This window comes from Lutra lutra, chromosome 4 (assembly GCF_902655055.1).
Source record: "Lutra lutra chromosome 4, mLutLut1.2, whole genome shotgun sequence".
Lineage (NCBI taxonomy): Eukaryota > Metazoa > Chordata > Mammalia > Carnivora > Mustelidae > Lutra > Lutra lutra.
This window is the reverse complement of record NC_062281.1, coordinates 20,915,919-20,943,423: the sequence shown is the minus strand read 5'-3', so window position 1 is coordinate 20,943,423 and position 27,505 is coordinate 20,915,919. Positions and strand designations below refer to the sequence as shown.

At 39.3% G+C, this 27,505-nt stretch overlaps 1 long non-coding RNA gene across 1 annotated transcript in view; it reads right to left on the bottom strand.

The window, feature by feature from the left end:
• Nucleotides 1–10,102: 10,102 nt before the first annotated feature.
• LOC125097009 (uncharacterized) overlaps nucleotides 10,103–27,505 on the bottom strand; it is a 38,012-nt gene continuing 20,609 nt past the window's right edge. The window contains exons 2-3 of the long non-coding RNA XR_007126456.1: nucleotides 19,167–19,229; nucleotides 10,103–10,212 (exon numbers count right to left, since the gene is read on the bottom strand). This is a non-coding gene — a long non-coding RNA (uncharacterized LOC125097009). The remainder of the gene's footprint in view (nucleotides 10,213–19,166; nucleotides 19,230–27,505) is intronic.

Below are 27,505 nucleotides of genomic sequence, written 5' to 3'. Positions count from 1 at the left end.
TCCTTACCAGGTCCCTAGCTATTTAAGGTGGTGAACTGAGTCTCTGGTTCTTCTGCCTTAGTCTATTTTTCCTAGGAATCAAGTACACTGCTGGGCATTGGATAAGCACTCACATTTGTTGAAATGATTGAGATGTTGGTGAGGACAATAGAACATCTACTCAGTTAACCAACATTCAATAAATGTTTATTGAGAGCTCCACTGTTTACCAAGTCATGTTTCAGGTGCTTGGAATGTATCAATAAAACACTGCCTCTTCAAATAAGCATTTTGGAGATATTTAACTTTTCCACAAACTAGAGAAAGGGTTTTTGGGTTTGTTCTGTAACTCTGTTGACCTAAGAGATGCACATAGCCAGTACAAGCTGCTAAACACTAGGTGTTAAATCCTAAGGTAGTGATTGAGAGTCAAGCTCAGTGTTATTACCTTTTTTCTTTTTAAGATTTTATAATTTTTTTTGAAGAGAAAGAGAGTGAGCAAGAGGGAGAATGCCCAAGAGCCAAGGGAGGGGCAGAGAAGCAGACTCCCTGCTGAGCAGGGAGCCTGCCTTGGGACAGGATCTCTGGGATCATGAGTTGGGCCAAAGGTAGATACTTAACTGACTGAGCCACCCAGGCCCTCACGGTATTTCTTCTTAATGGTATCCTTAATGGATGAACTTAGTACACTGAAAAAGTGTATTCAGTAACAGAAATATAAGAAGGGGCTAAGTTAGCAAATAATTACTATGCTTACCAGTGTCACCATGGGCACAAATATGAGTGTCATAGTGAGCGTTCTTTTCACTTTTTTCATTATAAGCACCCTCAAATGTCAGAAGGCTAAAAGCTTGGTTATCTTGAACCAGTTTCTAAAATTGTACTCAATTAAATTTCATTTTTAAAAAAGTGTCTAGTCCTTCTTCAGTACATAATCCTCTTTATCATGTTTAAATTAAGTTCACCTAGAAATAGATTTTTTGTAGTTTGTTTTAAGCTAGCATCATTAAAAATGCACACGAATTTCATGCTGTGCAATCTTTATCTTTTCTAATGATGTTACTTTAGTTGAAGAGTGTTTAAACAACTAGGACTTGCTCATTATCAGTCATTTTGACATTGAGGGTGATGTGTGGAATATAGCAATTCATGTCAATTATTATCCACTGGCACACTTCATTTCTGAGCCAGTAAGCAAAATTTTCGGGAGCAAACCTTCAATGTTAATTGAAAAATCAATAAACTTCTGATGGAGTGAGTTTCGTGCCTTCTATTTCCCTAATTTTAGAAGCCGCCTCAATTTAAAGCCGTGGTGTTAGCCCCATTAATATTATTTTGTGAAAAGACAGATGGTGACTTTTTATTCTTCTAGCCTATAATGGAGACATGTATCAAATTATTTCTAGATTTATACTAACAGGATTTAACATTTCTTTTTTTTTTTCTTTTAAAGATTTTATTTATTTATTTGAGAGAAAGAGTGAGAGAGAAAGCAGAGCACAAGCAGGGGAGGAGCAAAGGGAGAGGAAGAAACAGACTCCTCCCTGAGCAGAGAGGCCAATGCGGGACTCGATCCCAGGACCCTGGGATCATGACCTGAGCCAAAGGCAGACACTTAATCAATTGAGCCACCCAGGTGCCCCGGATTTAACATTTCTTAAAGGGCTTTGTGGCACTGCAGACTTCATAAACAGATCCTCCCATTCATCACGGATCCTTACTCCCTGTGGAAGAACTACAGCAGCAATTACATCTGAGACAGGGACTCTCGAACACAGTTTAGGATCAGGGAATGAATGTCTTCTATAATCGAAACATAGAAGCTGGAAAAAATTATTCCCACTGGACTTGGTAGAGGCTCACTGAGTCTGAATCGCAGGTCAAAACCTTAGGGACCGTAGAAACTTCCTGAGCCCTATCGCCTTTGGTTCCTGGAAAGACCAATCCTCAGCAAGATTGTGAACTAGAACAATGTTCACTTCTGGTTCCCCTTCTATTCACAGAGCCATCAACTGCTGCAAGGAGGAACATGCCTCGGCCCCAGAGTAGAGGTATGACTAGAATTAAATTCTGAACCCAATGTGGAGCGTGGCTCAGTCATTTCCCAGTGATATGACCTGGGGAAATCCATTAGCCTCCTTGAGACAACACGCTCCTCGTATGATACACACAATGACACATAACTCCCAGGTTTGTTTTGAGGATTACATAGGTTAATGTGTGTAAAACAGCTCAGTCAACTGAGCCATTGACACACGTGGTAGATAATATCATCATTATCCATAAAGCTAGCTCCTGCAGAGAAACTGGCAAGACCTTTTCATGGTTGGTGTTCATTCCCCTGGCAGTCATCTTGTTCAGATGCCAAGATTCCTCATACCTCTCTCCTGGCAACATCCAAATTTAAGGTCTTGATGTTTCAGAGACAAAATAAAAACTGTAACTGTCAAAACTCTGATGGAATTTTTATTTTTTTGAGATTTATTTATTTATCTTAGAGAGAGAACACACAAGCAGGGGAAGGGGAAGAGGGAGAGGGAGACAAGCAGACTCCCTGTGGGGTGGGAGCCCAATGTGGGGCTCAATCCCTGGAATCCTGCCTGATATCAAATGATCTGAGCTGAAATCAAGAGTCAGACGCTTAACTGACTGAGCCACCCAGAGACCCATCTGATGGAAATGTGAAAGCAAATTAAATCAGTTACATAAATTGTGAAACAGATATGAATTTTATTTCTTCTGTGATAGTTTAAACACTGCCTTTTTTTTTTTTTTAAGGAGAGTAAGTGGGAAACAGACTATGGGCACCCCCTTTTGAGAGGCAGGCTGCTCCCACTGTTAAGCAGTCATGCTTCTTAAACCTTTTTTTTTCCTGCTAAGTTTGTGATGGATGAAACAGCAAAGATACAAAAATATTAGCAGGATGTTAGCATTACATTAAAAGGATTGGAATATTAAGCAGAAGAAAATGCTCAAAGTGGGAAAGATAGAAAAGAAGTGTTTGTCATTCATGCAGCATAACAATACTGGGGAAGGCCAGCCAGGTTCCTCACACCCACATCCAACCTCTCAGGAAATCCTGTTGGCTCTTCCTTCAAAATAGATCTAGAAAGTGCCTTGTCTGAATCAGTGCAGTATCCTCCAGACTGGTTTCCCCCAACTCTGTCTGTCTGCCCAGTCTTCTCTCAATTCAGCTGCAGAATAATCCTTTTAAAATGAAAAAAGATCTTGTCATTCTTCTGTTAAAAACCCTTCAGGGGGTTACATCTCACTCAGAGTAATGCCAAAATCCTGAAAATGCCCAGAAGGCCCTCTTTATCCCACTGCCTGAGGGCCTTTGCACTGGCCATTTGCTCTGCCAGGGGCAGCTTCAGTAATTCATGATCTTTTCCAAACACCAACCTGGTTGTACTTGGATCTGCTTCCATTCTTTGCCTAAATAGCCTTGTCTCCAAGTCCACCCTGAACAATCTGCCCACCAATTCCCAGCTTCCCGATATTGTTGAACCTGCTTTATTTTTTCTTTAGCACTTGTCACCATGTAATATACCATTACTTTATTTATTTATTATGTTTATAATTGGTTGCCTCTCTTCCATCCGTATCCCCAATACAAATTCCAAGAACGCAAGGATACGTGTCTACATGGTTCATGTATATATCCGATTTGTAGAATGAATAAATGGGTGATATTCCTGACCATATGCTTTAAAGAAGGTATTTTTCAAGGGAAACTTGAGAGAGAAGCACGGAGCCTGGAGGATAGTACTTTGTCAACAAGGTACAAACCCAACAAAAACAGAGGGCAAGTTATAGAAAGACAAATGGAGCAACTGAATTTAATGAACAGAACTAAAATGAGATTATAAAATTCTGAAGACTCATTTTAAGCCTCCAGTGTCTTTTTTTATAAAAAAATGTTTTGTTTGTTTGTTTGTTTGTTTAGTCATTTATTTTAGAAAGAAAAAGTGCAGGAGCCAGCGTGCTGAGCAAGAAAGTGTAGGGGCAGAGGGGGCGTGAGGGGGACAAGAAGACTCTGTGCTGGCTGAGCACGAGCCCATCACAGGGCTTGATCTCATGACCCTGAGATGATGATCGCTGAAATCTAGAGTCCAAAGTCTAACAGACGGAGCCACCCAAGCGCCCATTAGACCTCCAGCTTCTAAACATATTAATTATTCAGCTTACTTCTCCCTTTGTGCTTTCTATGAAAACTGGGAAACATTCTGATTTTACATTTTTGTTATGTTGAAAGAGTGGGTAAAATTTGGTGTAATAGAACAATGATGTTCCTGCTAGAATTTATACCTCAATTACTATATCTTACAGCAAAAGTCACAGCCCCTCCCATATTTATCTTTCAGTCAATGTATTTGATGTCAATACACTCTGGGAAAGCTGTAATTATGCACCACCATTTGAAATCAGAAGAACAGCTTTTGAATAGGCAGAAGCAGGATTTTGTCACTGCTTTTGTCCTAGAAGACTGTGTGACAGTCCTGTATTCCAGCCAGCTGCTTTTGTCCTGAGCGAGGCACTGAGGGTCAAACCCCCATGTGAATGCCTCTTCCTTCTGGACGGTCTCACTTGTCACATGTTCACACCGATATGGTAAGGGCTGGAAGGTGGGGAGGATACAGTACAGCTTAGATATTTAATTTGCTCTGTACTCACCATGTTTCAGCACTTCATTTCAAGAAGGTGTTTTAAACTTTGTGTTTCCATGCCTCTGTTTGGGAAGGGGGTGGCCATATTAGCCGTTGACCAAAGACAAAGTTGATGGGTTTGATGAGAACCCAGAAGTTCTCTCTCACCCATTCCTAGGGTATCCCTTGGGACTGTTTGGCATCGCCTTTTATAAAGAAAATCTTCAAGGACTGGGAAAGTTGGAAGTAAAACGAACTAGGAAAAGTATTTGTATTATTTTTAGAGCTTCCCTGGGGATGGGGCCAGATTTATTTTACTAGTGTTCTTGTAGTGGGACCCCCCTAGGGCCTAGATTACGTATGTGACCTCAACTGGGAATAGGTGCATAGAACATCTTGGGTGCTGGACACTGATGGCAAAGGTCCTCAGGGTAGAAACCCATCTCTGCCACCCCATGTACATACACACACACACATACACACACACGTGTGTGTGCACATACGTCTGTGATGATGTGTGGCCCCCTGCCTTAGGAATGGTGAGTAGAGGGTCCTTCACTGAATATTCTAGATGGCATGAGGCCTCAACTCTTCTTCTATGACACTGAGGACAAGGTGTCATATGGAAGCCTGGATACAATTGTTCAGTTTTTCCAAAAACATGGAGGCTCAGAACAGACCATCCAATTTCCTAAACTAAAGTAAGATGACATTCCTTGCTTCCAAGTTTTGTGGAATAAAAGTCATACCTGCTATTTACATGGATTATCATAACTAACAAAAAGATCCCATTGCAGTGTTACGACTGTAGTAGCACACTATTGCATCTGCACCGTGCCATTTTTCAGAGTGTGGTCCCCAGCTCAAATCGACGGAATCTATTCCTTCTAGAATGTGGAAATTGACTGCAAGGTCATGCATTTGATCTCCGCTTTCCAAAGCTAAATGGAGAGAAATTGAGACTGAAGCATCTGGCAATTCGGTCCACAGAGTGGAAAATCTGAAATGTTCCAGTCCTCAACATTCACTTTTAAATTTACCACAGAGATTATTTTTTTTAAAGTTTTAACTGCTATTGCCTCCATTACATAATGCTTGGTTCTGCACCCTGCTGAGGAGAAACGAGCTGAGAGACACAGGCATTTCAGACATGGATCCTGTGCTCTGTGGGTTCGTGGGAAACACTTTCTGTGGTTAATTCCCCCAGACCACCCACCCTGTGGCCTTAGGTCAGGAACCTCTTACCTGAAACAGCTCTTGGCATTCCTCATTGTGTAATGGCAGGGCAAGACCTTAAGGAGAACTCTGGCTCCTAAAAAATCGGCAGTGTGGACACCCGGCATGAAGTGACTAAGCACGCGGCTTGACCACATTACAGTGTGGGATTTGAGAATTCACTTTTGGGAGCCTCCAGTTCTTGAGAAAGGAGAGGACGTGATGTGAATGGGCGTTCCCAGAGTCTTGGATGTTTGTTCAAGATTATTGCAAACCTCATTACTCTGGATTCCCTGTGCATATACAGCAGACATCGACCCCCCTCACCCTTGACAGTGGGCAATGTTAGAAAACAGCAAGACTATTCTGGCTCCCTTGAAAGCTGGGCTCCTAGATAGCAGAGTTTACCATCAATCATCTTTACATCTTCCCTCTGTTCTCTCTGGAATATACCAATATGGCGATGCCTGCATTATGTCACGCCAACAAAAGTCAGATTGCCCAAACCTCCATTGCCAAAGCCATTAGACAATTTTTTGCCCTTATCCCATTTAATCTGCCCTCAGTATTTGATGCATTTGACTAGTTCCTTCTTTATTTTATTTATTTTTTTAGATTTTATTTATTTATTTGACAGAGAGAGAGAGAAATCACAAGTAGGCACAGAGGCAGGTAGAAAGAGAGGGAAGCAGGCTTCCCACTGAGCAGAGAGCCCGATGTGAGGCTCAATCCCAGGACCCCGAGATCATGACCTCAGCTAAAGGCAGAGGCTTAACCCACTGAGCCACCCAGGCGTCCCTAGTTCCTTCTTTAAATGTTCTCCTTATTTGATTTTGACAGTGCCTTGTTCAATATCTACTCAATTCTCTCCTTTTCATTTCAAGTAAATTTTTACTGAATGACTGTCCTGCATCATGAACTAATACAAAAAGAAGAAGTCATCATTTGTCCATTTATGAATCATTTTTGCAGTACCGGGTATTGCCCTAGAGTCTTTGACTTTGTGAAACTGTATGGAAAAGCATTTAAAACCATGGCTACTGCAAGGAATCTATTGGAGTTCAAATGCTAGCTCTGCCACTTGGTGGCTGTTCAGAAGGGAGTCCTCGGAGAGCAGATTCTGAAATGATTAGTTAGTAGGATGTTTATTAAGGAGTGCCCTTGAGACCAACACCTTGGGCAGGAAGCAAGATTGGGCAAAAAGAAAAGTCTGCTGTGTGCACTCTCTCATCAAAGGTAATCGCATGGGGATCTGAAGTTGGAATAAGCTTTCAGAGTTATCTGAGCCTGGGGAGAAAAGCCTTTGCCTTTGTACCCCTGGAATTTGCCAATTATTTGTTGTAGGCTGCCCCCTGGAAGGACCTTTATGACTTTGGGCAATGTGGCTCTCCTCCCAATGGGGCTGAGAGCCGAGGGCTGTTAGGCAGCAACACTGCTTGCCGTTAGTCCTAAAGGGAACCCGGGCAGAGCCTCATAGTCCCCATTACCATTGCTCTATATCCTTTGAAGTCATCTTTCTGTGCCTCACTTCCATGGCTACAAAATAGGAATAATGAGATGCGCCTGGGTAGCTCAGTCGGTTAAATGTCTGCCTCCCGCTAGATCATGATCCCAGGGTCCTGGGATGGAGCCCCACACCAGGCTTCTTACTCAGAGAGGAGTCTGCTTCTCCCTCTCCCTCTGCCTCTACCCCTCTGGTCATGCTCTGTCCCACTCCCTGTGTCTCTCTCCCTCACTTTTAAATAAATAAATAAATAGAAATCTTAGAACAAAACACAAAACAGGGCCGCCTCAGTAGCTCAGTGGGTTAAAGCCTCTGCCTTCGGCTCAGGTTATGATCCCAGGATCCCAGGTTATGATCCCAGCCCGCGTCGGGCTTTCTGCTCAGCGGGGAGCCTGATTCCTCCTCTCTCTCTGCCTGCTTCTCTGCCTACTTGTGATCTCTGTCTGTCAAATAAATAAATAAAATCTTTAAAAACAAAACAAAACAGAATAGGGATAAAGATATTATATAACACATGGGTTTACTGTGATTGCTTCAAACTGTATCTGACACAAACTAGTGTCCAGTAAAATTAGTTACTGTTTTATTCCTCAACCACTCAAGACAACACATATTAGAGGGCTGAATTCAACAGATTGCCAAACTATAACCTTGGACTCATTCTAGACCCCTGCCCGCATTCAATTCATAAATTCTGTTGATTATTTTTTTGCAGTCAAATGCTCTACCACTGAGCTATACCCCCTGTTGATTCTTTTTTTGTTAAGATTTTATTTATTTGGGGCGGGGTGGGTAGAAGCACGAGGTGGCGGTGGGGCAGAGGGAGAGAGAGAAGCAGGCTCCCCGCTGAGCAGGGAGCCTGGTGTGGGGCTCGATCCCAGGACCCTATGCTCATGACCTGAGCTAAAGGCAGACACTTGACCGACTGATTCACTCTGGCGCCACTACTGATTCTTTTAACCATATTTTTCTTATTAGTGACCTCTTCTCCAGCTCCCACAATACTTCCCTAGTTCAAATCTTTATTTGCTGTTATCCTGACCATGTCTTTGCTTCCAGTATTTCTCTCTTCCAAATAATCCTTTGTAAATAGCTAATGATCTTTTATACAAATTCAAATCCAACCATCCTGTTCCTACTTAAAATACCATTACCAGTAAGACAAAGTACAAGTTTCTTAGCAGAGAGACAATCATTCCAAATCTTGCCACTCCCTTGTATGTAGCAAATTCTCCAGCAACAGCTAATTACTTTTAACTTACCTTATGAAGCTCTGGCATTGCTCTGGGACCTTAACACTTTTTTTTTTTTTTTCTGAGTTTAACTTCTCACCATAGCTAAAATATTTTTTCTTTTATGAAGCCTTCTCTAACTTGTATACATGAGTGCACAGATACACAAAGACCTTCCTTTCTCTGCCTGTGGGAAAATTCCTATCTCCTCCCTATGACCCTGCCTCTTCTGTTCAGGTCTGGATTTAAAGCACTTACCATATTGTATCATAATGTGATATGGTGAGCTCTGGAATTGAACAGTCCTAGATTTAAACCATAACTCAACTCTTAGTGGAGTGGCCTTTGACCAACTGTACCCTTGATTTTCTCAATTTACCCTGGGAAGGTATACGTAAGGGTTAAGTGAGAAAATACATACCAAAATACATACCAAATGTACAAAGTGTGTACTCAGTACTTAGTAGCTATGAATATATTGTGTTTATCTGCCTGTCTCCTTTATTGATTATAAGCTCTTCAACAGAAGAAGCCTTACCTTCTACATCTTGGTTTCTTTGACATCTAAGAGAATGTCTGGCATATTAAATGAATAATTGCTGGATACATGGCTAAAAAAGGTTTGATATGTATCATATATCATATTGAAATTGCACAGTAGTGTAAAGGACAGACTTCTGGGGAAAAAAAGTAAAATGTCAAGTGTATGACACAGAAACTTAGGGGTTATTATTCTATTTTAAAATGAGAATGCTTCCTAGTCTCCCTTTTGAAAAAGTGAAAGCTCCTTCAAAGCTTAACTCATATGTGGTTGTGTCATCTCAGGTAGATAAGCATTATTTTCCCCTGCTGATGGGAATAAAAATCATACTGGCTAGTTAATGGTAGTATGGTATTTGTTCATTCATTCATTCAGCAATTATTTGTTGAGCATCTGCTAAATGTGAACCATACTAGATGCAAGTCATTAGAAGATGAACAAAGACCAATATGGCTCCTGCCCTCAAGAAGCCTGCAGTCTAGCTGGGGGTATGGCTGTTACAGCAGCAAGTCACAATCAACGTGTAAGACCTCTCATAGCAGATATACATGACGCTACCACAAAACAGACCACCAAACTCGTCTGGAGGTAGCCGGGGAGGGAAGAGTATAGTACAGCAGTGCAGAGCACAGAGTTCCTAAGGGGCTTTGTGGTCCTAATTAAGTCTTTGGACTTTACGCAAGGGTACTTTGTAGGATGAAACAAGGAAACAAAAGAATCATATTTCTGTTTTATGAAGACCACTCTGACTTCTGTATGGAGGTTGGATGAAAAAGGCCCAAAATGAAGCTAGAAAGATCATCTGGGGGGCCACCAGAAATCTGGAGAGTCAAGTCTTCAGCCTCAGAATCTGATGATCATTCACTATTTGTCTTCCAAGGAATGAGTATTATGGTATTAGGCTAATAAAGAGTAGGCGCCCTAAGTGTAAGGACAACAAGGACTCTGATTACACAAGAAAAAATAATATTTACATGTAAAGGAGCAATTTAGAAACCATCTTCTCTATGACTCTTTCAGGTGGAGAAATTTTGGCTCACAAAGGGATGTATCTCACCTAAGTCCCATTCACTAAGCTTCACATTGTACCATGTCCTGAAAGCAAGAGAAAATAAATAGAGGCAAGTTCCCTAATTCCAAGAATTTTTTAATCCGGTTGAAGAAAATAAATAGTCTACTTAAGTGAATGACAACCAAGGATGAAGAATGAATTTGAGGCTAATTTTTTTCCCACTCCCCTAACTAAGCATCCTTGATGATGAATGAGAAATCTTTACGGGCACTTCAGCTCTATACAAACCTATATAAGTTCATAGCCAGCAGTAGAGTTTCTCCAGAAGGGCTACCACTACTGTGTCTGAAAGAATTCCAAATTCTCCTCTTCTCTATAGGAATAGTTTGCAGAAATAGGGATAGAGTAGGAATATCTCCCCATTCATGCTCCTTTAACCTCTCCCTGCATGCATTGCAGACCTATTCAGATGATTGGTGGCTCGGAGCCACATATTTAACTCCTTATCCCCAGAGCAGACAATGAATATGACCACACAAAAAGGCTTGAAGATCCACAGTCTGATACTATGGAAATATTGTAATTATGGAACAAGGCTTTGAAGAATATCAGATATGTAGTTATTAGACATCATGACTTCCCTGCAATAAAAATGTATTTTTAAAGCATGGGCAGTTTCTTATTTTAAACATAGCACTAATAATTTAATATTTATAAGGCAACTTAAATGTTTCTAAAAAAGAAAATACAGTTTAAAATATAAAGTGTGTCAGGACTTTCTAGTGGTTAGCTCTGGAGTTAGTTTGAATCCTGGTTCCACTCTGACTAATCATTTGAACATAAACAGATTATTTATCATCTATGTCCCTCAATTCCTATCACTAAGATAGTGATAATAAGGGTGGTCACCTCACTGATGTTGTCAGGAGGGTTAAATGACTTAACACGTGTAATAAGAATGATACTTAGAATGATACTTGGCACAGAAACATTAATTATTATTATGTTGTTATTTTGAAGACTTTGAGAACATGTGGTCTTGTCCACCAATAAATTTCCATAAAGCTATGAACATGTAAATGCTTGCCTGTAGAACTGACCACATTTCATATCAAAAGCAACTATTACCCTACCTCTCACCTACAATTCTGAGTTATGTGGCAAAGTATTTATAATTATTCATCCTGTATTTTACATGGAGATTTCAAAATTCCACTGATGACTCTAGGATGGAGAAATGAAAGTTGAGAGAGCATCACATCATGTCGGGCTCTAATCATCTCATACAGAAACCATATGTAAAGGTCCAACATATTCTTTGAAAAGAAAGATGTAGGGTGGTGCCAGGCCAGATTAAAGGTCTCTGGAGTTGTGGTTTTGCACACCCACTTCACAACCAAGGACACATGGAACTTCCTTTAAAGTTCCATCTCTGAAAATTGTAGGGCAAATGAAATATCATGTTGCAACAAATGATTATCAGTTGCAAGAGAGTGGAAGGTTCTTATGCATTAAAAGAAATCTTTTGAGTACCTACTCTTTGCCAGGTATCTGGATAGACATGAGGCTTCCAACAAGAAAACTTCAACCCTCCAGCCAAGAAAGTTCCAATTAATGGAGGAAAGAGAAAAGTAAAAATTTCCTATATGGTGTGATAATAGAGGTATGTAAAATTCAAGACAAGCAGACAAGGGGAGTGAGGACAGGGTGCTGTTAGAGGAGGCTGTCCACAGAGAGGCAGAACCTGAGCTGAACTATGAAGGACAAATAGGAGTCAATCATTAAATAAGATATTATCATGAGAAGAGCATTTTAGTTAGAAGGAATAAAGTCCAGGAATTTGGCATGTTTGGCAAACTGCTATCATCTCAGTACATCCAGGACACACAACCTGGGGTAAGTATTGGTGGGAGTTGAGACTGGAGAAGGCTTTTGTCTTGAAAATCTTGCTGAACAGTTTAGACTTTATTCTGTGGGTAGTAGGGGCCCATGGCTGATTTTTGACAAGATAGTAACACAATCTTACTTTTTGTTTTAGAAAGGTTCCTCCAGATGCAGTGTGGAAAATGGGGTGGGGGTAGGGAGAGCTACAGAGATTCTTGGATAATAAAATGACAGGTGATGAGGGTTGGCATTTATCATGGTGGGAATGAACATAAGGGATAGATCAGATGCAGAGTACAGTGATAAAACTTACAGGACTAAGTCACTGATTAACTGGAAGTGTTGGGAAAAAAGAGAGAAAGTAAGAGTCAAAGAAGATCGCCATATTTCCGATGTAAGTAAATAAATTAGCAAAGAGAGATGCTGATGATTGACATGGAGCACACGATTGAAACAGATGGTAAATCAGGGGATGGGTTAGAATAGTCTCAGAGTGCCTTCCCACTCCCCTGTGACGTACTGCAAACACTTTCTGGTTATCTAGAATTCTTTCCCTGACCACGTTACATATTAATTCATAAGAAGAGCAAACAAGAGGAAGAATTATATTTAGATCTCTATTATGTTATAATTGACTTTAATTCACTTGCAATGAAAATTGAGCACTTATAGAGAGTAAATGCAATTTTTAAAGCCCATATGTGCCACATCTTGGAGAAAAAGACTGATTTAGAAAGCATTGCATTAATAATAATAATGATCATAATAATAGTAATAATAATAATTGATGTTAAATTGGCACTTACTGTGTATCTAGCTTTGTGTCAAGATTTTCACAGGCATCATTTCATTTAAGCCTCACAATAAACCTATGAGGCAAGTACCAGTATTCTTCCCATTTTACAATGGGGAAATTTGAGGCTTAGAGAGTTTGATCACCCACCTTTAGAAAATTAGCCAGGATTCAAAGTGATGTCGTCTGCTGTTGTGGTATGAGCAAAAGAGTGGGGATTCAGAAACCTGGTTTAGTGTCCTAATATCACCATTTGTTGGCAAAACACAGTCATATCACCCTTCTTCATACGTAAAATATAAGTCAAAGGATGAGTTACTTGGGCAAGGAGATTTGAAAATGTTGGAATCAAGACCTCTGTAGCCCTTTCAAGTGTTGGCATTCTGTGATTTTGATATGCACAACGGAATGTTCATTTTGAGAGTGACTCTGAACTCTCAGGGATATGGTGACTGGTCCATACCATAAGCCAACGGGACAAGCACGTCACTGAAAGGAAGGCAGAACATTGTCTAATAAACGAGATCACTGGTTTAATTCAGACATTTATGAAAGCCCCTCCACATTTCTCCTGGCTACGGTTTTGTACTCAACCTAAGGAATTATTTGGCTTGTTGCCCTTTCCTTTATAGGAAAAGGAGTGAGAACAATTTCTCCAGAGGAGAAAAATCTTGTTCTCACATAAACAAAGATCTCCATCCCTGTCTATGTTTTAAAACGATATAGAAAGGGACTTTTTGTGTTCAGTTCCCTTGAATTTTGCCATCTTTTACCTTGTAGTTATATTGCCCAAATAAGGTAGAATAAAAACCCTTCTAAGTAGAGATTTGGAGAGTATAAACATTTCCAGGAAAACCTACAGAAAGGGTCTTTTCAAGCTGCACTTGGCGGCAGCAAAGTGAGAGGTGAAGATCCTAGCTGTTTCTAACTTCCGTCTTTTACACCGAGCTTTGAACAGCTCTTTCATTGTGGCTATAGGGAAGCTATTGGGGTTTTTTGGTAATTCCTTCTCTTAGGAGATAAAACAAAATGGCCACTTTGGACATTAAAAGTTCTGTGATGTTATGGGGCACCTGGGTGGCTCAGTGGGTTAAAGCCTCTGCCTTCAGCTCAGGTCATGGTCCCAGGGTCCTGGGATCGAGCCCCGCATCGGGCTCTCTGCTCCGCAGGGAGCCTGCTTCCTCCTCTCTCTCTGCCTGCCTCTCTGCTTACTTGTGATCTCTCTCTCTCTCTGTCAAATAAATAAATAATCTTTAAAAAAAAAAGTTCTGTGATGTTAGTCCTACTCTTGGGGTTGAGAAGAAAATACATATTGTGACTCAAGTCACAATACTTATTAACTGTGTGATTCCAGATAATATTCCTGAACCTCCATTTCTCATTTGTAAAATTGAATTAACATCCTTCTTTCAAAGGTTGTCAAGAACTTTAAATGCAATAATATATGTAAAGTACTAGGGCCAGTGCCTGGCTGAAGTTCAATAGATGAGAACTAATCACATTGTTCAAAAGGAGCGGACGAGTATTCTGAGGTAACAGAAGTAATGCTAACAGCGTAGTATGCCCTATCCATTGGGCGTGACCATCTACGAGACGTTCTTCCATCTATCATATTGAGCCTTTTTATAGCACACATGAGTAACAATAGCCAACAGATGCTGCATCAATAAACAAACAGAATAGAAAATAATTAACACAATATGCTTGCATGCATGGAAGTTTCCATCAGAAATTACAACGCTCAAGATCTGAATTCTTCTTGACAGCAATTTGAGCTCAAAATAGCTCTGTATGTGCATTAGCTATTATTTTGTGTCCTTTCAGGAATACCTGCTCTCTATGGTTGGTGGGAGTATTGATGAGAAGCAGACACAGGAAGAAGAGAAATTGTGCTGGGTTAATAAGAATGTCTGAGGCATAGAAAGAATATTAATGTACTTTGTGCAAAAATGGGCTGAGCCAGCTGAGCTCGGATATCAAACCTATCTGTGTATACAAGGATGTTAATTTTCAGTGAAAAATCTTGGCTGAATACCAATACGTTCTGGGGAAAAAAGGTCATGTTATACAGATTCCTTCCCAGAAAGCTTTGCTGTCCACAAAGAAAACTTTCCTGAAAAGACAATTATTTTCTTCTTTGGCTCATCTTTGAGGATTGTTCGAAGTAGGTCATTTTGCATCTGAAGACCACCACAAAGTTCAGAGAAGGTAGGAGGGGCCTTCCCTTTATATTCTTGGTCAACCATTCGCATTTTCCAAAAGTTAGTTGACAATTATAAGGTTTGGGGACTTCCAGTTATAATTGTATTGCAAAAGTAATAAGAGAGAAAACAAGCAGAGGTTATGTTAACAGGCCCCTGGTGGCTCTCAAAGACATGTGGTTCAGCCTTTGAAGTCAGTTTCAATAGGTTTTCATGAGAAATACGTAGAGTAATATGCTCTCATTTTAGGTTTTACAAGTCATACTGTTTAATGTCCTGATGTTGTTTCTTGTAAATTTGTTTTAGGGACTTACTTTATTTCCTCTGAATTACTACTGTTTTTTGGAAGTCAGAACTACTATATTAAGCTAATAAGATAGGGGGTTGAGATTTCATCTTTATTCCTATTTTTATGTTGTTTAATAAAATTAATTCAATCACATAGTTTTTAAAAGATAAAATAGATACCGAAAGCTGAAAGAATGTGAAGTAACAATTTCCCTTCCTTTAGCATTGCTTTACAAAAGTATCCCTTTCAAAATTTCTTTTTCTATAAGTCCAAAAAGTCCCCACCCTAAAACCCAACTCAAAAACCAAAACCAAAACAAATTTTATGTGTAGACCTACTCCTATGTGTTTTGTTTTTCACAAATAATATAACATACTGCCAAGTACTTTAATTTTCTCAATATATCTTGGAAACTTTTCAATATTAACACATACAGATCTATTACATTCTTTTTAACATATGCATATCATCCCATTGTTTGGTTGTACCATAATGTGTCTTAACAGTGATTTCTGTATCTTGTTATTACAAATAATGCTGTAGGTAAATATTTTGCATGGTGTTTCCGGGGCAATGGGTAAGTATATTTTAAATTTTGACAGACATATTAATTAAGCTCCTACTAAAAGTATGTGACAGTGCTTATTTTAGGCAGACCTTATTTGTCTCTATCTGTGTGTCCTCCTCTACACCTGGTTGAAGGTATGGTGTCAATCAATGTTAGCAGAATAAGTAAATGAAGGATAGAAACTTCAAAGACAACAAAGGTGTTATTTTAATCAGGGTTGTTATTTTAATAGGAGACACACTCAAATAGGAAAATTTAAGGATGAGTCATTTACAAAGGGACTATTTATGAAGATGCGGGTGGATATAGGGGAAACCCATGGAAATGTGCAATTACCTGGAGCTAGTAAATAATGGCTGAGTTGTTATCACCCCTAAGCCATCATGGAGAGAGAAGGAAGCTGATGCTGGATCTTAACAGGAGTCATGTAGATACATTCACTTTGAGAAGAGCAACAGCCTTACATTGAGGACCAAGGCATCATGCGGGTCCCTTTCCCTGTGATGCTGCTGTGGCTTCCCATCAGCTTAGCCAAGAGGAAGCCAAAACACACACCCTTTAATGGGATCCATACTGGTCAATTTCATGAGGCAAAAAGACGTTTGCTCCAGGTGAGTACATCTGATGGGGCAGAAAATTCAAATCACCCAACACAGAGGTGATTTCTATTATCAGTGATTTTAAGACAACCATTCCAAACTAGATAAGGATCCATACAACTTTTATAAACATTAAGGAGCAAAGTCTGTAAATTTTTTTTGGTAAAATATTATCCTGTCCATTATAAACTTATCTTACTTTGTTAGTTGTCTGAGGTGTGGACCATGTCTAACTTACTCATCACACTTTTGGCAGAACCCAGAATAGGGCCTGACACTTAATAACTACCTGCTGAATGAATGTGTGAATAAATAAGTTGTCAGAAAAAAATATTTATTTCTGAACTTGACACTTTATATTGTTATTGAAGCCCATTTCTTCATTGTTAATGAATTTTTTAGTGCTGGTGGTGAACAATCTCCTTGTGGAGAGCGGCTGGGCTTCTAAAACCTGAAATCATACATAGTTCTGTTCCTCCAGTGTGTTCACCTACATGGTGAGTCCCAGGTGTATGGCATTTTACCCACACAGAGAGCATAACTCATTATATATTATAAATATACAAAAGGCACTCTCTCCAAAGTCCTTTATTTTCCTCCAGCTTTACTGACAATTGACAAAGTTGTACATATTTAAAGTGTATAGTGCAATGATGTTATGTGGTTGCCACAATCAAGGTCATTAACACATCCATTACCTCCCATAGTTACTATAGTCCATGCTGTGCATTAGATGCTCACTCTACAAAGTTTTCTGAACCCTAAGTTACTCATCTCAAGCACTGCTATATGTTATCTACTTCCTTGGTGGCAACTTTTCTTCTTTTGCTCGCATATACCTAGATTATTATTCTCAGAAACTTTCTCTGGACTTGGTTGATAACTCTTTCCATAAAAGCATTTATCATATTGAATTGTATATTTTCCTTGAGTGACTGTATTAAATACAAAATGTTGTTGTCTAGCTGCCTGAGGGATTGGACTCCACCTTTTTCATGATGGACCCACAAACATGGAGCCCAACACTTAACAGACACTCATCAAATAGAATGACATTTATTTAAGAATACAACATTCTTCTCTTTCCTAGGCTCTTTCTGACACATTCTTTAGAGACGCAGCAGAAAATGGATTCTCACTCTGTTCTGCTGCTGAAGAGAAAGTGTGAAAATCAACATGGTACAATAGAATAAACTGGGACTTTAACACGAAACATATCTGGGCTCACATCACAGTTTTGCCATGTCTAGTTTGGTAACCTTGAGCATTATTTGACTTTTCTGAGGTTCCTGGGAGAATGTAATAAGATTACATACATAGTAAATTCACTGAAATGATAAAATATTAGATTCCCTTCCTCTATCACCCTGCCCTTAAGGATATCAAAACTGTGCACTCGTTGAAGTTGAAGGATGGGGTAATGGATTTAAAAAGGGGATTTAAGGAATTTGTAATTTTAGGAAAAGGGCATGACATCATGGTAAACAGCATTCTCTTAAACTTTCTTATCCCTTAGGCTGGCGAATATTAATGTTAGTACTATTTTATCTAAATAAACCACTGAAAAAATACCATAAAAGTTTATGTAAGGGACACCTGAGTGGCTTTTGGCTCGGATCAGGGTCCTGGAGTCCTGGGATTGAGCCCCACGTCGGGCTCCCTGCTTGGTGGGAAGTCTGCTTCTCCCTCTTCCTCTGCCCTTCTTTCTCCCCAGCTTGTGCCCCCCCTGTCTCTCAAGTAAATACAACCTATAAAAAAGAAAGCTTATGTACATTCACTCTCCTTTTTTTATATAAGTTGTGATTTCAACTCTTGTTAGGAATGTATTTGAATCAATGGATATTGGAGTCTAGATGGCAATGAAATACCCTTGCTCTCCGCAAGAACTATCAAAGGAAGTGGGAGACATGGAGGGGAACTGGGTTATTGGGGTTCCATGACACCGAGCGTTTGCACTGGTCTGCAGGGAGACTGTGGAAGGGAGCCCTCGCTTCCCTCTCTCCCCATCTTGTGAGCTCCAACCAGTGCTACTTCCCTGTTGAACACATTCAAACCTGGAAGCCACAAGGCAAATAAGGCTGTGACATCCCCTAAAAAGTACAATCTTCCAGGACAAAAGAACAGAGGCGAACGAAGAATCAGTAACCTAGAATGAGTCCCAAACATAGGGACATTACATTTCAAACATAGGAAATTACAGTTTGTGTGCCTGGGCATAACGGCAGTGAACTTCACAGTCAATCTGACACAATGCCAAAGGGGCACACGGATTCTCATCTAAAGGTCTGCTTGTAGCCAGAAACAGCAGTGGGGCTGCGTCTCTATCCAGCTTTGCTTGCTCCAAGGCCCGTGTTGTTATCTACTTGCCTGATGCTGGCTCTTGACAGATGCTCAGCCGAGAATATGTTCAAGAAGCATTTTTTTTTTTTTCTGGCCTGATCCCAAAATGATTGGGTACCATTCAATTCTGGTAGAAAAACCTGAAGGTCTTTTTTTTTTTTTTTTTCTTGAATAGTGTTTGTTGTTGCTGTTGTTGTTTTTATCCAGTACATCAGTACAGTAGCAAACACTATTGGAATGTCTTTTTAATATTTTTATGAAATGAATCAGAGACGTAAAGAATACCCCCAACAGAATTGCTAAGTGGTGATGAGTAAGAAATCTTAATTTTTCTAAAGTGCATTAACTGGTTCAAATTCTCACCTTTTCTCTTACTCTGCCTTTACTGCCAAACTGCTTGAAATCTTTGTACTTCAGTTGTCATACCTGGGAGATTGGGGTAAAAGAAGGGAGCTATTAGGATTAAATGTTTTTTTTGTTTGTTTGTTTGTTTTTATTTGACAGAGAGATCACAAGCAGGCAGAGAGGCAGGCAGAGAGAGAGGAGGAAGCAGGCTCCCCGAGAGAGCAGAGAGCCCGATGCGGGGCTCGATCCCAGGACTCCGAGATCATGACCTGAGCCGAAGGCAGCGGCTTAACCCACTGAGCCACCCAGGCGCCCCAGGATTAAATGTTTTAACATACTTAAAGTACTTAGCTTCTGGCATATGTTAATGATTCAGGACTTAATGTTATTTTACATGTCTTAGCAAAAATACCCTCTGCTTATTCTCAAAAACTTTTAGTGAGCACTTACTTGATGGAAAGACCTACAAAAAATGGTTTCTGTACTTAACACTAGGAATGAATAGGAAAACCAGACCATTCAATGTGAGCTGGTACATGATAGCACAGGGAGTCCTAGAGATGTGGTTATATTAACCAGCATGACTGGGGTTGTCACAAATTCAGACTGGCCAGCCATTGGCTGGGATGTGAACTAGTAAAGAGAGGGGAAAGAAGGATTTGTTAAATGGTACCTCCAGGGCTGCCTGCGTGGCCCTGTCACTTAAGCATCTGCCTTTGACTCAAGTCACAGTCCCAGGGTCCTGGGATTGAGCCCCACGTTGCATTGAGTTTCTTGCTCAGCAGGGAGCTTGCTTCTCCCTCTGCCACCCCCCCCCTGCTTGTGCTTCCTCTCCCTCTCTGGCAAATAAATAAAATATTTTTTAAAAAATGGTACTTCCAGCATTTGTGATTAATATGGCAAGTGTTCCTTATTTGAGATTGATTAATGTATGCTTTCAAATTTTTCTTTCTTTAAGGCTTTATTTATCTTTTTCTTTTTTTAGTTTTTGAGGAAATTACTCTAGTTTTAGAGACTTTGCCACCAGAACAGCTGCCCAAAGACACAGGTACAGTCTTACTAACACCAGGGCTTGCTAGCTTTGGGACACTGGATCACCCTGTCTGGGCACTGATTCCTCATCTATGAAATGAAGCTAACACACACCCTTTTTGCTGCCCTCATAGAGCATCGTGAGGACCAATATGCTAAGTGCGTGTGTGAGGAAGAGTTTTTAAAATGTAAGCCTTGGGGCACCTGGGTGGCTCAGTGGGTTAAGCCTCTGCCTTCTGCTCGGGTCATGGTCTCAGGGTCCTGGAATTGAGCCCCGCACTGGGCTCTCTGCTCAGCACGGAGCCTGTTTCTTTCTCTGCCTGCCTCTCTGCCTACTTGTGATCTCTCTCTCTCTCTGTCAAATAAATAAATAAAATCTTAAAAAAATTTTTTTTAAAAATGTAAGCCTTTGTTCAAATGTAAGGAAGAGACTTGTTACCCTATGGAATACCCACCGATAACACACTACAGTAGTTAAAGGCACAGGTTTTGGATTTCAGACATGCTTGGGTTTGAATCCCGGCTTTGCCACTTACTAACTGTTGCAGACTTGGTTGAGTAATTGACCTTTCTGAGTCTAAGTGTTTTATCTGTGTAATGGATCGTATTGAGGATTGATTGAGTTTACTTGTATAAAATGCTCAGCACATTGTGAAGCTCACAGCTTGATAAATTCTTTTTTAAGAAAGTTATTCCTTGTGCTGTAGGTTGGGTAGGAATGAATTGCAGTAATTGAATGAAAAAGCAATCTTGTGCCTTTACCTTACAACAAAGAGTCATAGCAGGGGCACCTGGCTGGCTCGGTCTGCAAAGCGTGTGACTCTTGAACCTGGGGTTTTAAGTTCAAGCTCCATGTTGGGTGTAGAGATTACTTTAAAAAAGGGGGAGGGGGAGGACAAAACCCTTATTTAAAAAAATAAAATAAAAGGTCATAGCTTAAGGGAGAAACAAACCACTTTTGCACTTGTCTCCCTGGCTCAGCAAGATTCCTTGAGGAAGTTTTGAAATGTTAGAGTAAGACAAGCAATATGGAAAGACAAAACACTACCCTAGATTACACCTGTGACCTATGCAGAAAGCAGATAAGGCTTATCGCTTATAATTTAAAAGGGGGGATTTATTAAACTGGATAAGGATCTAGAATTTATGATAAATTCTGTTTCTGTTTCTTATCCAACCACTTTTATGTTTTTAATATTTCACACCTCTGAAGTTACATGGGCCGTGTAAAGCTCATTTATCACCTACCCAGTCTTTCCTTTCAATAGACACGTAAAAGATAGCCAAGGCTTGCAGACACCCAGAGACAATAGCAGGAAGCCAGAGAATTTGCCTAAAAATTGAAGGTGAGTCAAATAGGAAAAGCCTTCGTAACCAAGAGCAACCAGACAGCGTCTAATGTGACTTTGCCACATAAAAGACTTCGTGTAACAAAAAACCCACCACTATCCCAAGCTGAAGAGTCTTGCCAAAAACACACATGAACAAACATTTCCTGTCTGTCACTGAGCTACCAAGTTGCTATAACATTATGTCTCTAGGTGTGACTTTCAATATAGATAAACAATTTTTGCTTTCTTTTCAAAGATAACATTACCAATGGCATACTCCAGACTCAAAGTCTGGTTATTTTCTTATTTAGTATTTACTGACACTTTATGTCCTTTTCATAATTGACCTGTGTTTTTTATACATGCATATGGATATGTGCAGATGTATGCATGTACGTATGCATACACATGTAAAAATACATACATGTTAAATGGAAATTTGGAGAGCATATAAATCCTAGACCTTAGGTAGAAGAAAAGTTAATGATGACTTAGTCTATCCCTGTCTTTTAATTGGGAAAAATACTGAATCCAAAAGAGAACAATGATTTTTGCAAGTTTCACAGTTAGAAGCAAGGCTTGGACCGCCATATCTTTTTCTATTTCTTTTTATCTTTCCACTACATAACAGTGCTTTTCAAAATTAAAAAAAAACAAAAACCAAAAACGTCAAATACCTACTAAATAGACAGAGAGGAATGTCTGAATGTACAGGGAGATTTTTATTATTATGGATGTTGGAATCACTAACATGAGGGAGATCACATGTCCTAGCTTGCCAAGAATGATTTCAAGTTTGCACCCTTGTCCTTTTGTAATAATGAATACCACTCTGTCTGTTCCCATAAGTATGTGATTTGGAAGAGAATTTATATGATCTCCTTAATTAAAACAAAAGTTTCAGGTTGAATGTAAAGATTCACATTTTACATGCAAAAAATCTGAAGATACCTTGTAAATCTTGGCTTTCTGTAAAGAAATATACAGAAAACCTCACAAGAGCTTGGGACTTAAAAGGGGGACATGGGATACTATGTACTTGAAAATGATCATGGTCACACACAAAGGCCGTAGCAGGGCTAACCCTTGCCAGGAAGACCCAAGTGTGTATGTGTGGCTTTGCAAGATGACTTCAATGAGAATTTTGGTTCTCTTTTTCATTTCTGTTTATCTTTAACAAACAAAATGAAAATATATGAAAGAGTTGCAAAACCATGCTGTGACCAAAACAAACAAACAAAAACAAAAAAAAACTACAGCTGGGAGTTGAGACCCAAATACATGTCTTAGCAAAGTGTGACTTGAGGTTAGTTGCTCTATATCTCTGGGTCTTATCATTTCTACCATCCACGAAATAAAGGGATTTAATGATTCTATCTCTGGTTCTTTCCATCTCCAATTTTAGACTCCCATAGATTGTTTGTTAATTTCCATAATTGTATAATTTCCCAGGAAAATGTATTACCCACCTCTTCCCCCAAATGGCAATTTGCCCCAAGTTCTCCATAATACAAGTTTTCCCCAGAATTTTCAAGAATGTGAGAGAATTTCTCCTTCTGGAATTTAGCTTAGGCATCAACACAAGCTAAAGACATAAGGTTGGTACACTGAGAGTCCATCTCTCCATCCCAGTGTCCAGGCTGGCTCACATATTTCTTGTTTGTCTCACATTTTTATTCTACTGGCTTCATGGCAAACCAAGACGCTGTCTGTAGGTGTGGATGGAAAACTGTGGCATGGCCAATTGGCTCAACTCTGCCTTTTCCCCTAGTTGGTGCAGACCACGGCCCAGCAACTTGTGTTGACAATAGAGAAAGCCGAAAACGACAGATTAGATATGCTATAACCCTATTTGATGGCATGAATAGACCCCGGTTCATTTTTCCGGCCTCAATTGCTGAGTTTTAATGAGAAGTCCAAAGGTCAATTACTTTTTGACCGACTGTATGAAGAGAAAACTGATAGCTGGGGAAAGTTGATTGTATTATCCGCTCTGCGCACACATGGCAAATTGGTTTTCTATTTATGGAGAATGTTTTTAATCAGCGCTCGAATTGTGCATTAAAATGGGGCATCTATAAATAGTTCACAGATGTGATATTTTATACCTTAAAATTCAAAACTTTTTTCTTCCTCTCATTTGATGAATTCTAACCCATAGCTCTCTGTTTACATGTTTGCTATTTTGGTTCTGTGTAATTCTAGAAATAACTAGTTTCAGACAGTTATGGTTTAGTGAGCGCAGGGAATTGCTTTAGCTAAAATTATTGTTGCTTGTTTCTAAAACTCCTACAGAATAAATCTACGGTCTTTGGAAAAGCAGAAGTTATTTCCAATGACACATACTATTTGCTGAAACTTTACGGTAGATTGACTCATGTGTCTTTGCATTGTACTTAGATTAAAATACTATAGCTTTGGTTGAAGGGTAGATGTGTCAGTGGCCTTGCTGTGGCCTAACCGTTTGTTTTGATGGGACGGAGAAAGTTTGCCTAATTCTAGGAGGCTCGTTATTGGTTCTGAAGAAGGAAAAAAGTCACCTCAACATTGATTTCTTCTGGAAATGAATCATGCATTTGTATAACTATTAGCGCCACTGTCTGTCTCCATCTATAAACTTTTTTTTCTCTTTTAGTTAATGTGAAGTTTGTCATTTCAAATAATGTCTGATGTCTGGCCCCAGGCTATTTGCAGATTTATCCTACCCAACATGTGTCACTCATCTCTGTTTAGAATTTGCAACCTTCATCCTAGCAACTTCTTTTTATTTTATCCTTGCTGCTGCTTCATTGGTGGCTCTGTCCAGATGATAATGGGCTCTCTCGGTAGAAGTATGATTAATGGTGGGTATCATAAGTCCATAGCTGTCCAGTAAATTGGATTCCTGACATGAATTTCTCATCCAGATAAATATTGGCTGCATCTTATTTTAGCAGTTGCTTTGCTCATATTTTATAATGGCCAACCCATCCTCTTAGTGGCGCTTCTTAAAGAAACAATAGACAGTTCAAACGATTCACCTTACACATCTCATTTCTAAATCGAAGTTGGAGATGGCAGACTTCTTCCAAATATGAAAGAAAAAAAAAAAGACTTGGTTTTCCAACCATTGTAATTTTTACCCTCCTCTTTCATGATTTTTATGTGATGGCTGCTTTGTCTACCTGCTTACAAGCACACAAATAAAAAGTGGAATCTGGCAAGTTGATGTCCATTTAGGAATCAACTTTCTCATCATTTAAGCCCAATCCTGAGCCATACTTTATCTTCCTATGGCCTCATTTGCTTGACAGTGGCCCCAAAACACATGGAACCACAGAATTTTCTACTTCACCTTCGGCTTTTACCATGAAGTAAGCAGCGTGAACTTGTACATCAAGAACTTAGCTAAGAATGTGACAAGATGTTGGTGACAGCATTCCTTTGGGAAACCCCTAAATGATGATTTAGCTCTCCGAAGTAATTAAATACTTCTACCTTGGACTTTATTCAAAAGTGTGTGTGTGTGTGTGTGTGTTTTGGAATGTATGTAATTCCAAAAAACAACAGATATTAATGGGTACCATCTCCAAAGAGATGGTACAGCATTTTCACAAAGTAGCAAACAACTTCAAATAAGAGAGTCTATGTATCAGTGTACACGGTAAATATTTTGGGTACATCTGAGCCTTGGTGAAGCTGGTTTACCACTTTGGCTCTCTTGTCACATGGGTACTGGATCAGGCAGCCAGAAAATCATGGACTCATTTCAACTGTGGAAGTTCAGGGCGCAACTCCAAGCCAAAAGCGTGGCCATGGCCAGCCATCTCGAGCCTCTGTGTGTACTCAGTAACCAACAGTGTGTTACAACACACACAGTGTCAAATCCAGCCATTCATCTTCCAGATCAAGTTGGGAGAGTCTTTCTCCTATTTGGTGCACCAGCAAGGAAGTTTCCACTGAGGTATAGGGACAGGAAGTAGAAAGGTGCACAAACTAAAGATCAAAAAGCAATTTGGATTTTCACTTTCTGTAAAAAGACAAATGTCTATCCATGTTTGTCTTCTTATAGAACTAACCTATATGTATTATGCAAATGTGGATTTTCCAACACCTTCCCCATCAGTTGGAATATTGAAGAGTTTCTTCTCTGAAAAATGTGCCAAAAAGTAAATATGTACTCTGATAAACACAAATGCCATTGACTTAGGGTTTGGGTTCATTTCTGTTCTAAAGCTCTCCAGTTTTCTACATTTTTTCTTCTGTAGGAATAAGATTGCTTGATCTAAAGAAAAAATAAAAACTAATAGGATAAAACAAATGGCTTTCAGTGTCCAGTGTCAAGGGTGTCATGTCAATTACAATTAAAAAAAGCACAGCTCTCAGCAATGATGCAAATAGATGGGAAGTCTGGATTGCCTTCTTTTAGTAAAAAGGAAGAAAGAAAGAAAGAAAAAAAATTTTTCAGCAAAAAGTTTATTTTACAGATGTTAGAAAAATATTATATTTAAGGTAAATTCCAGAGTTTGAACAAATCTAATGTTATCTATATACATAATACTCCTCTACTATAGAATAAGGACCATCATTCCACATGAGAACCCCCAATTCTCAAGGCTCAATCATCAAATAGAGAAAGGAATTTTTAGCATACTTACTTACCAAGTTACTTACTTACTTACTTACTTACAAGAATAGCATGCTAGTATTTTTAAAGTTTGGTTTCTTTTTTAAAATTGTTTTTTTTTTTTTAAACAAAAAGGGATTCTCAAGTTCAAAGACCAAGTCTTACTCATCTTACTATCTCCACTGACTAGGTAAGTACATGGCAGAGCAGGTACTCATAAATTTCTCATGAACCTGGAATCTTCTTTTAACATCAACTGCAGAAGCTGTATAATTGGCTCTGAAGAAGAAATGAAATCTCATCTCTGCACTGATTGACCTTGGCAAAGAGCCATGCTATGACTTGTAACACTCCTGGCTGTCTTCATCAAAGAGCTGAGAATGCAATTTTTTAAAAATTAAATTTCATCCATTTTCCAGGGAATGCACTATTGGTATGGTTGAACCAGCTTTTGGTAGGCTTTCAGGGCTGAAGTTGATGGCTTGGTTTTTTGTGAGAATCTAGTTCGTATATGTAAAGAACTTATAAAATGGGATATTCCCCAGAACTTCACAGGTCTTAACTATATTATTTTTAATGAGATTGTTTTTTTTTTTTTTTAAGATTTTTTATTTATTTATTTGACAGAGAGAGATCACAAGTAGATGGAGAGGCAGGCAGAGAGAGAGAGGGAAGCAGGCTTCTTGCTGAGCAGAGAGCCCGATGTGGGACTCGATCCCAGGGCCCTGAGATCATGACCTGAGCCGAAGGCAGCGGCTTAACCCACTGAGCCACCCAGGCGCCCCTTTTAATGAGATTGTTAAAAGAAAACATTCAGTTTAAAGTACATGTCATTTATAATTTCTAAGAATTTCCACAGTAACCAGAGGATAACTGAGTTTCCTTTTAATATATCCTGGATGTCAAGGAAAAGCAACAAATAAGGAAGTTCATTTTCCCTTTAAAATTTTAATTATAAACCCATAGTTACCTATGGAAATCATCTTACAGTAGCCCTAAAGTGATAAATTTCTTGGAAGTTGGTCAGTAAAGAGATTTTCTATCCAAAAAAAGCTTATAAATTATTAGCTAACATCTGGAAGAACAGTATAAACACATTTACAGTCTGATTAAAAGTCTGGGTGGATGTGTTTTTTTAGGAAAAAGTTTTTATTTTGTTTGGCTTGGTAATTTATTTTATTTTAATAAAGCTACCACCTTTTAAGACAACACGAAATTAAATAAATGACTGCATGGTTCTAAGATCCCTGTAAAAAAAAAAAAAACTTATTTTTGGAGATAAAAAGGCCAATAAATCAGTCCACATTCTGGTCACTAGTGCAAAAGAATTCTCTGCCACTATGGGAAAATATTGGAATGGCTCTGTCCTGGTTATACAGACTTGGTTC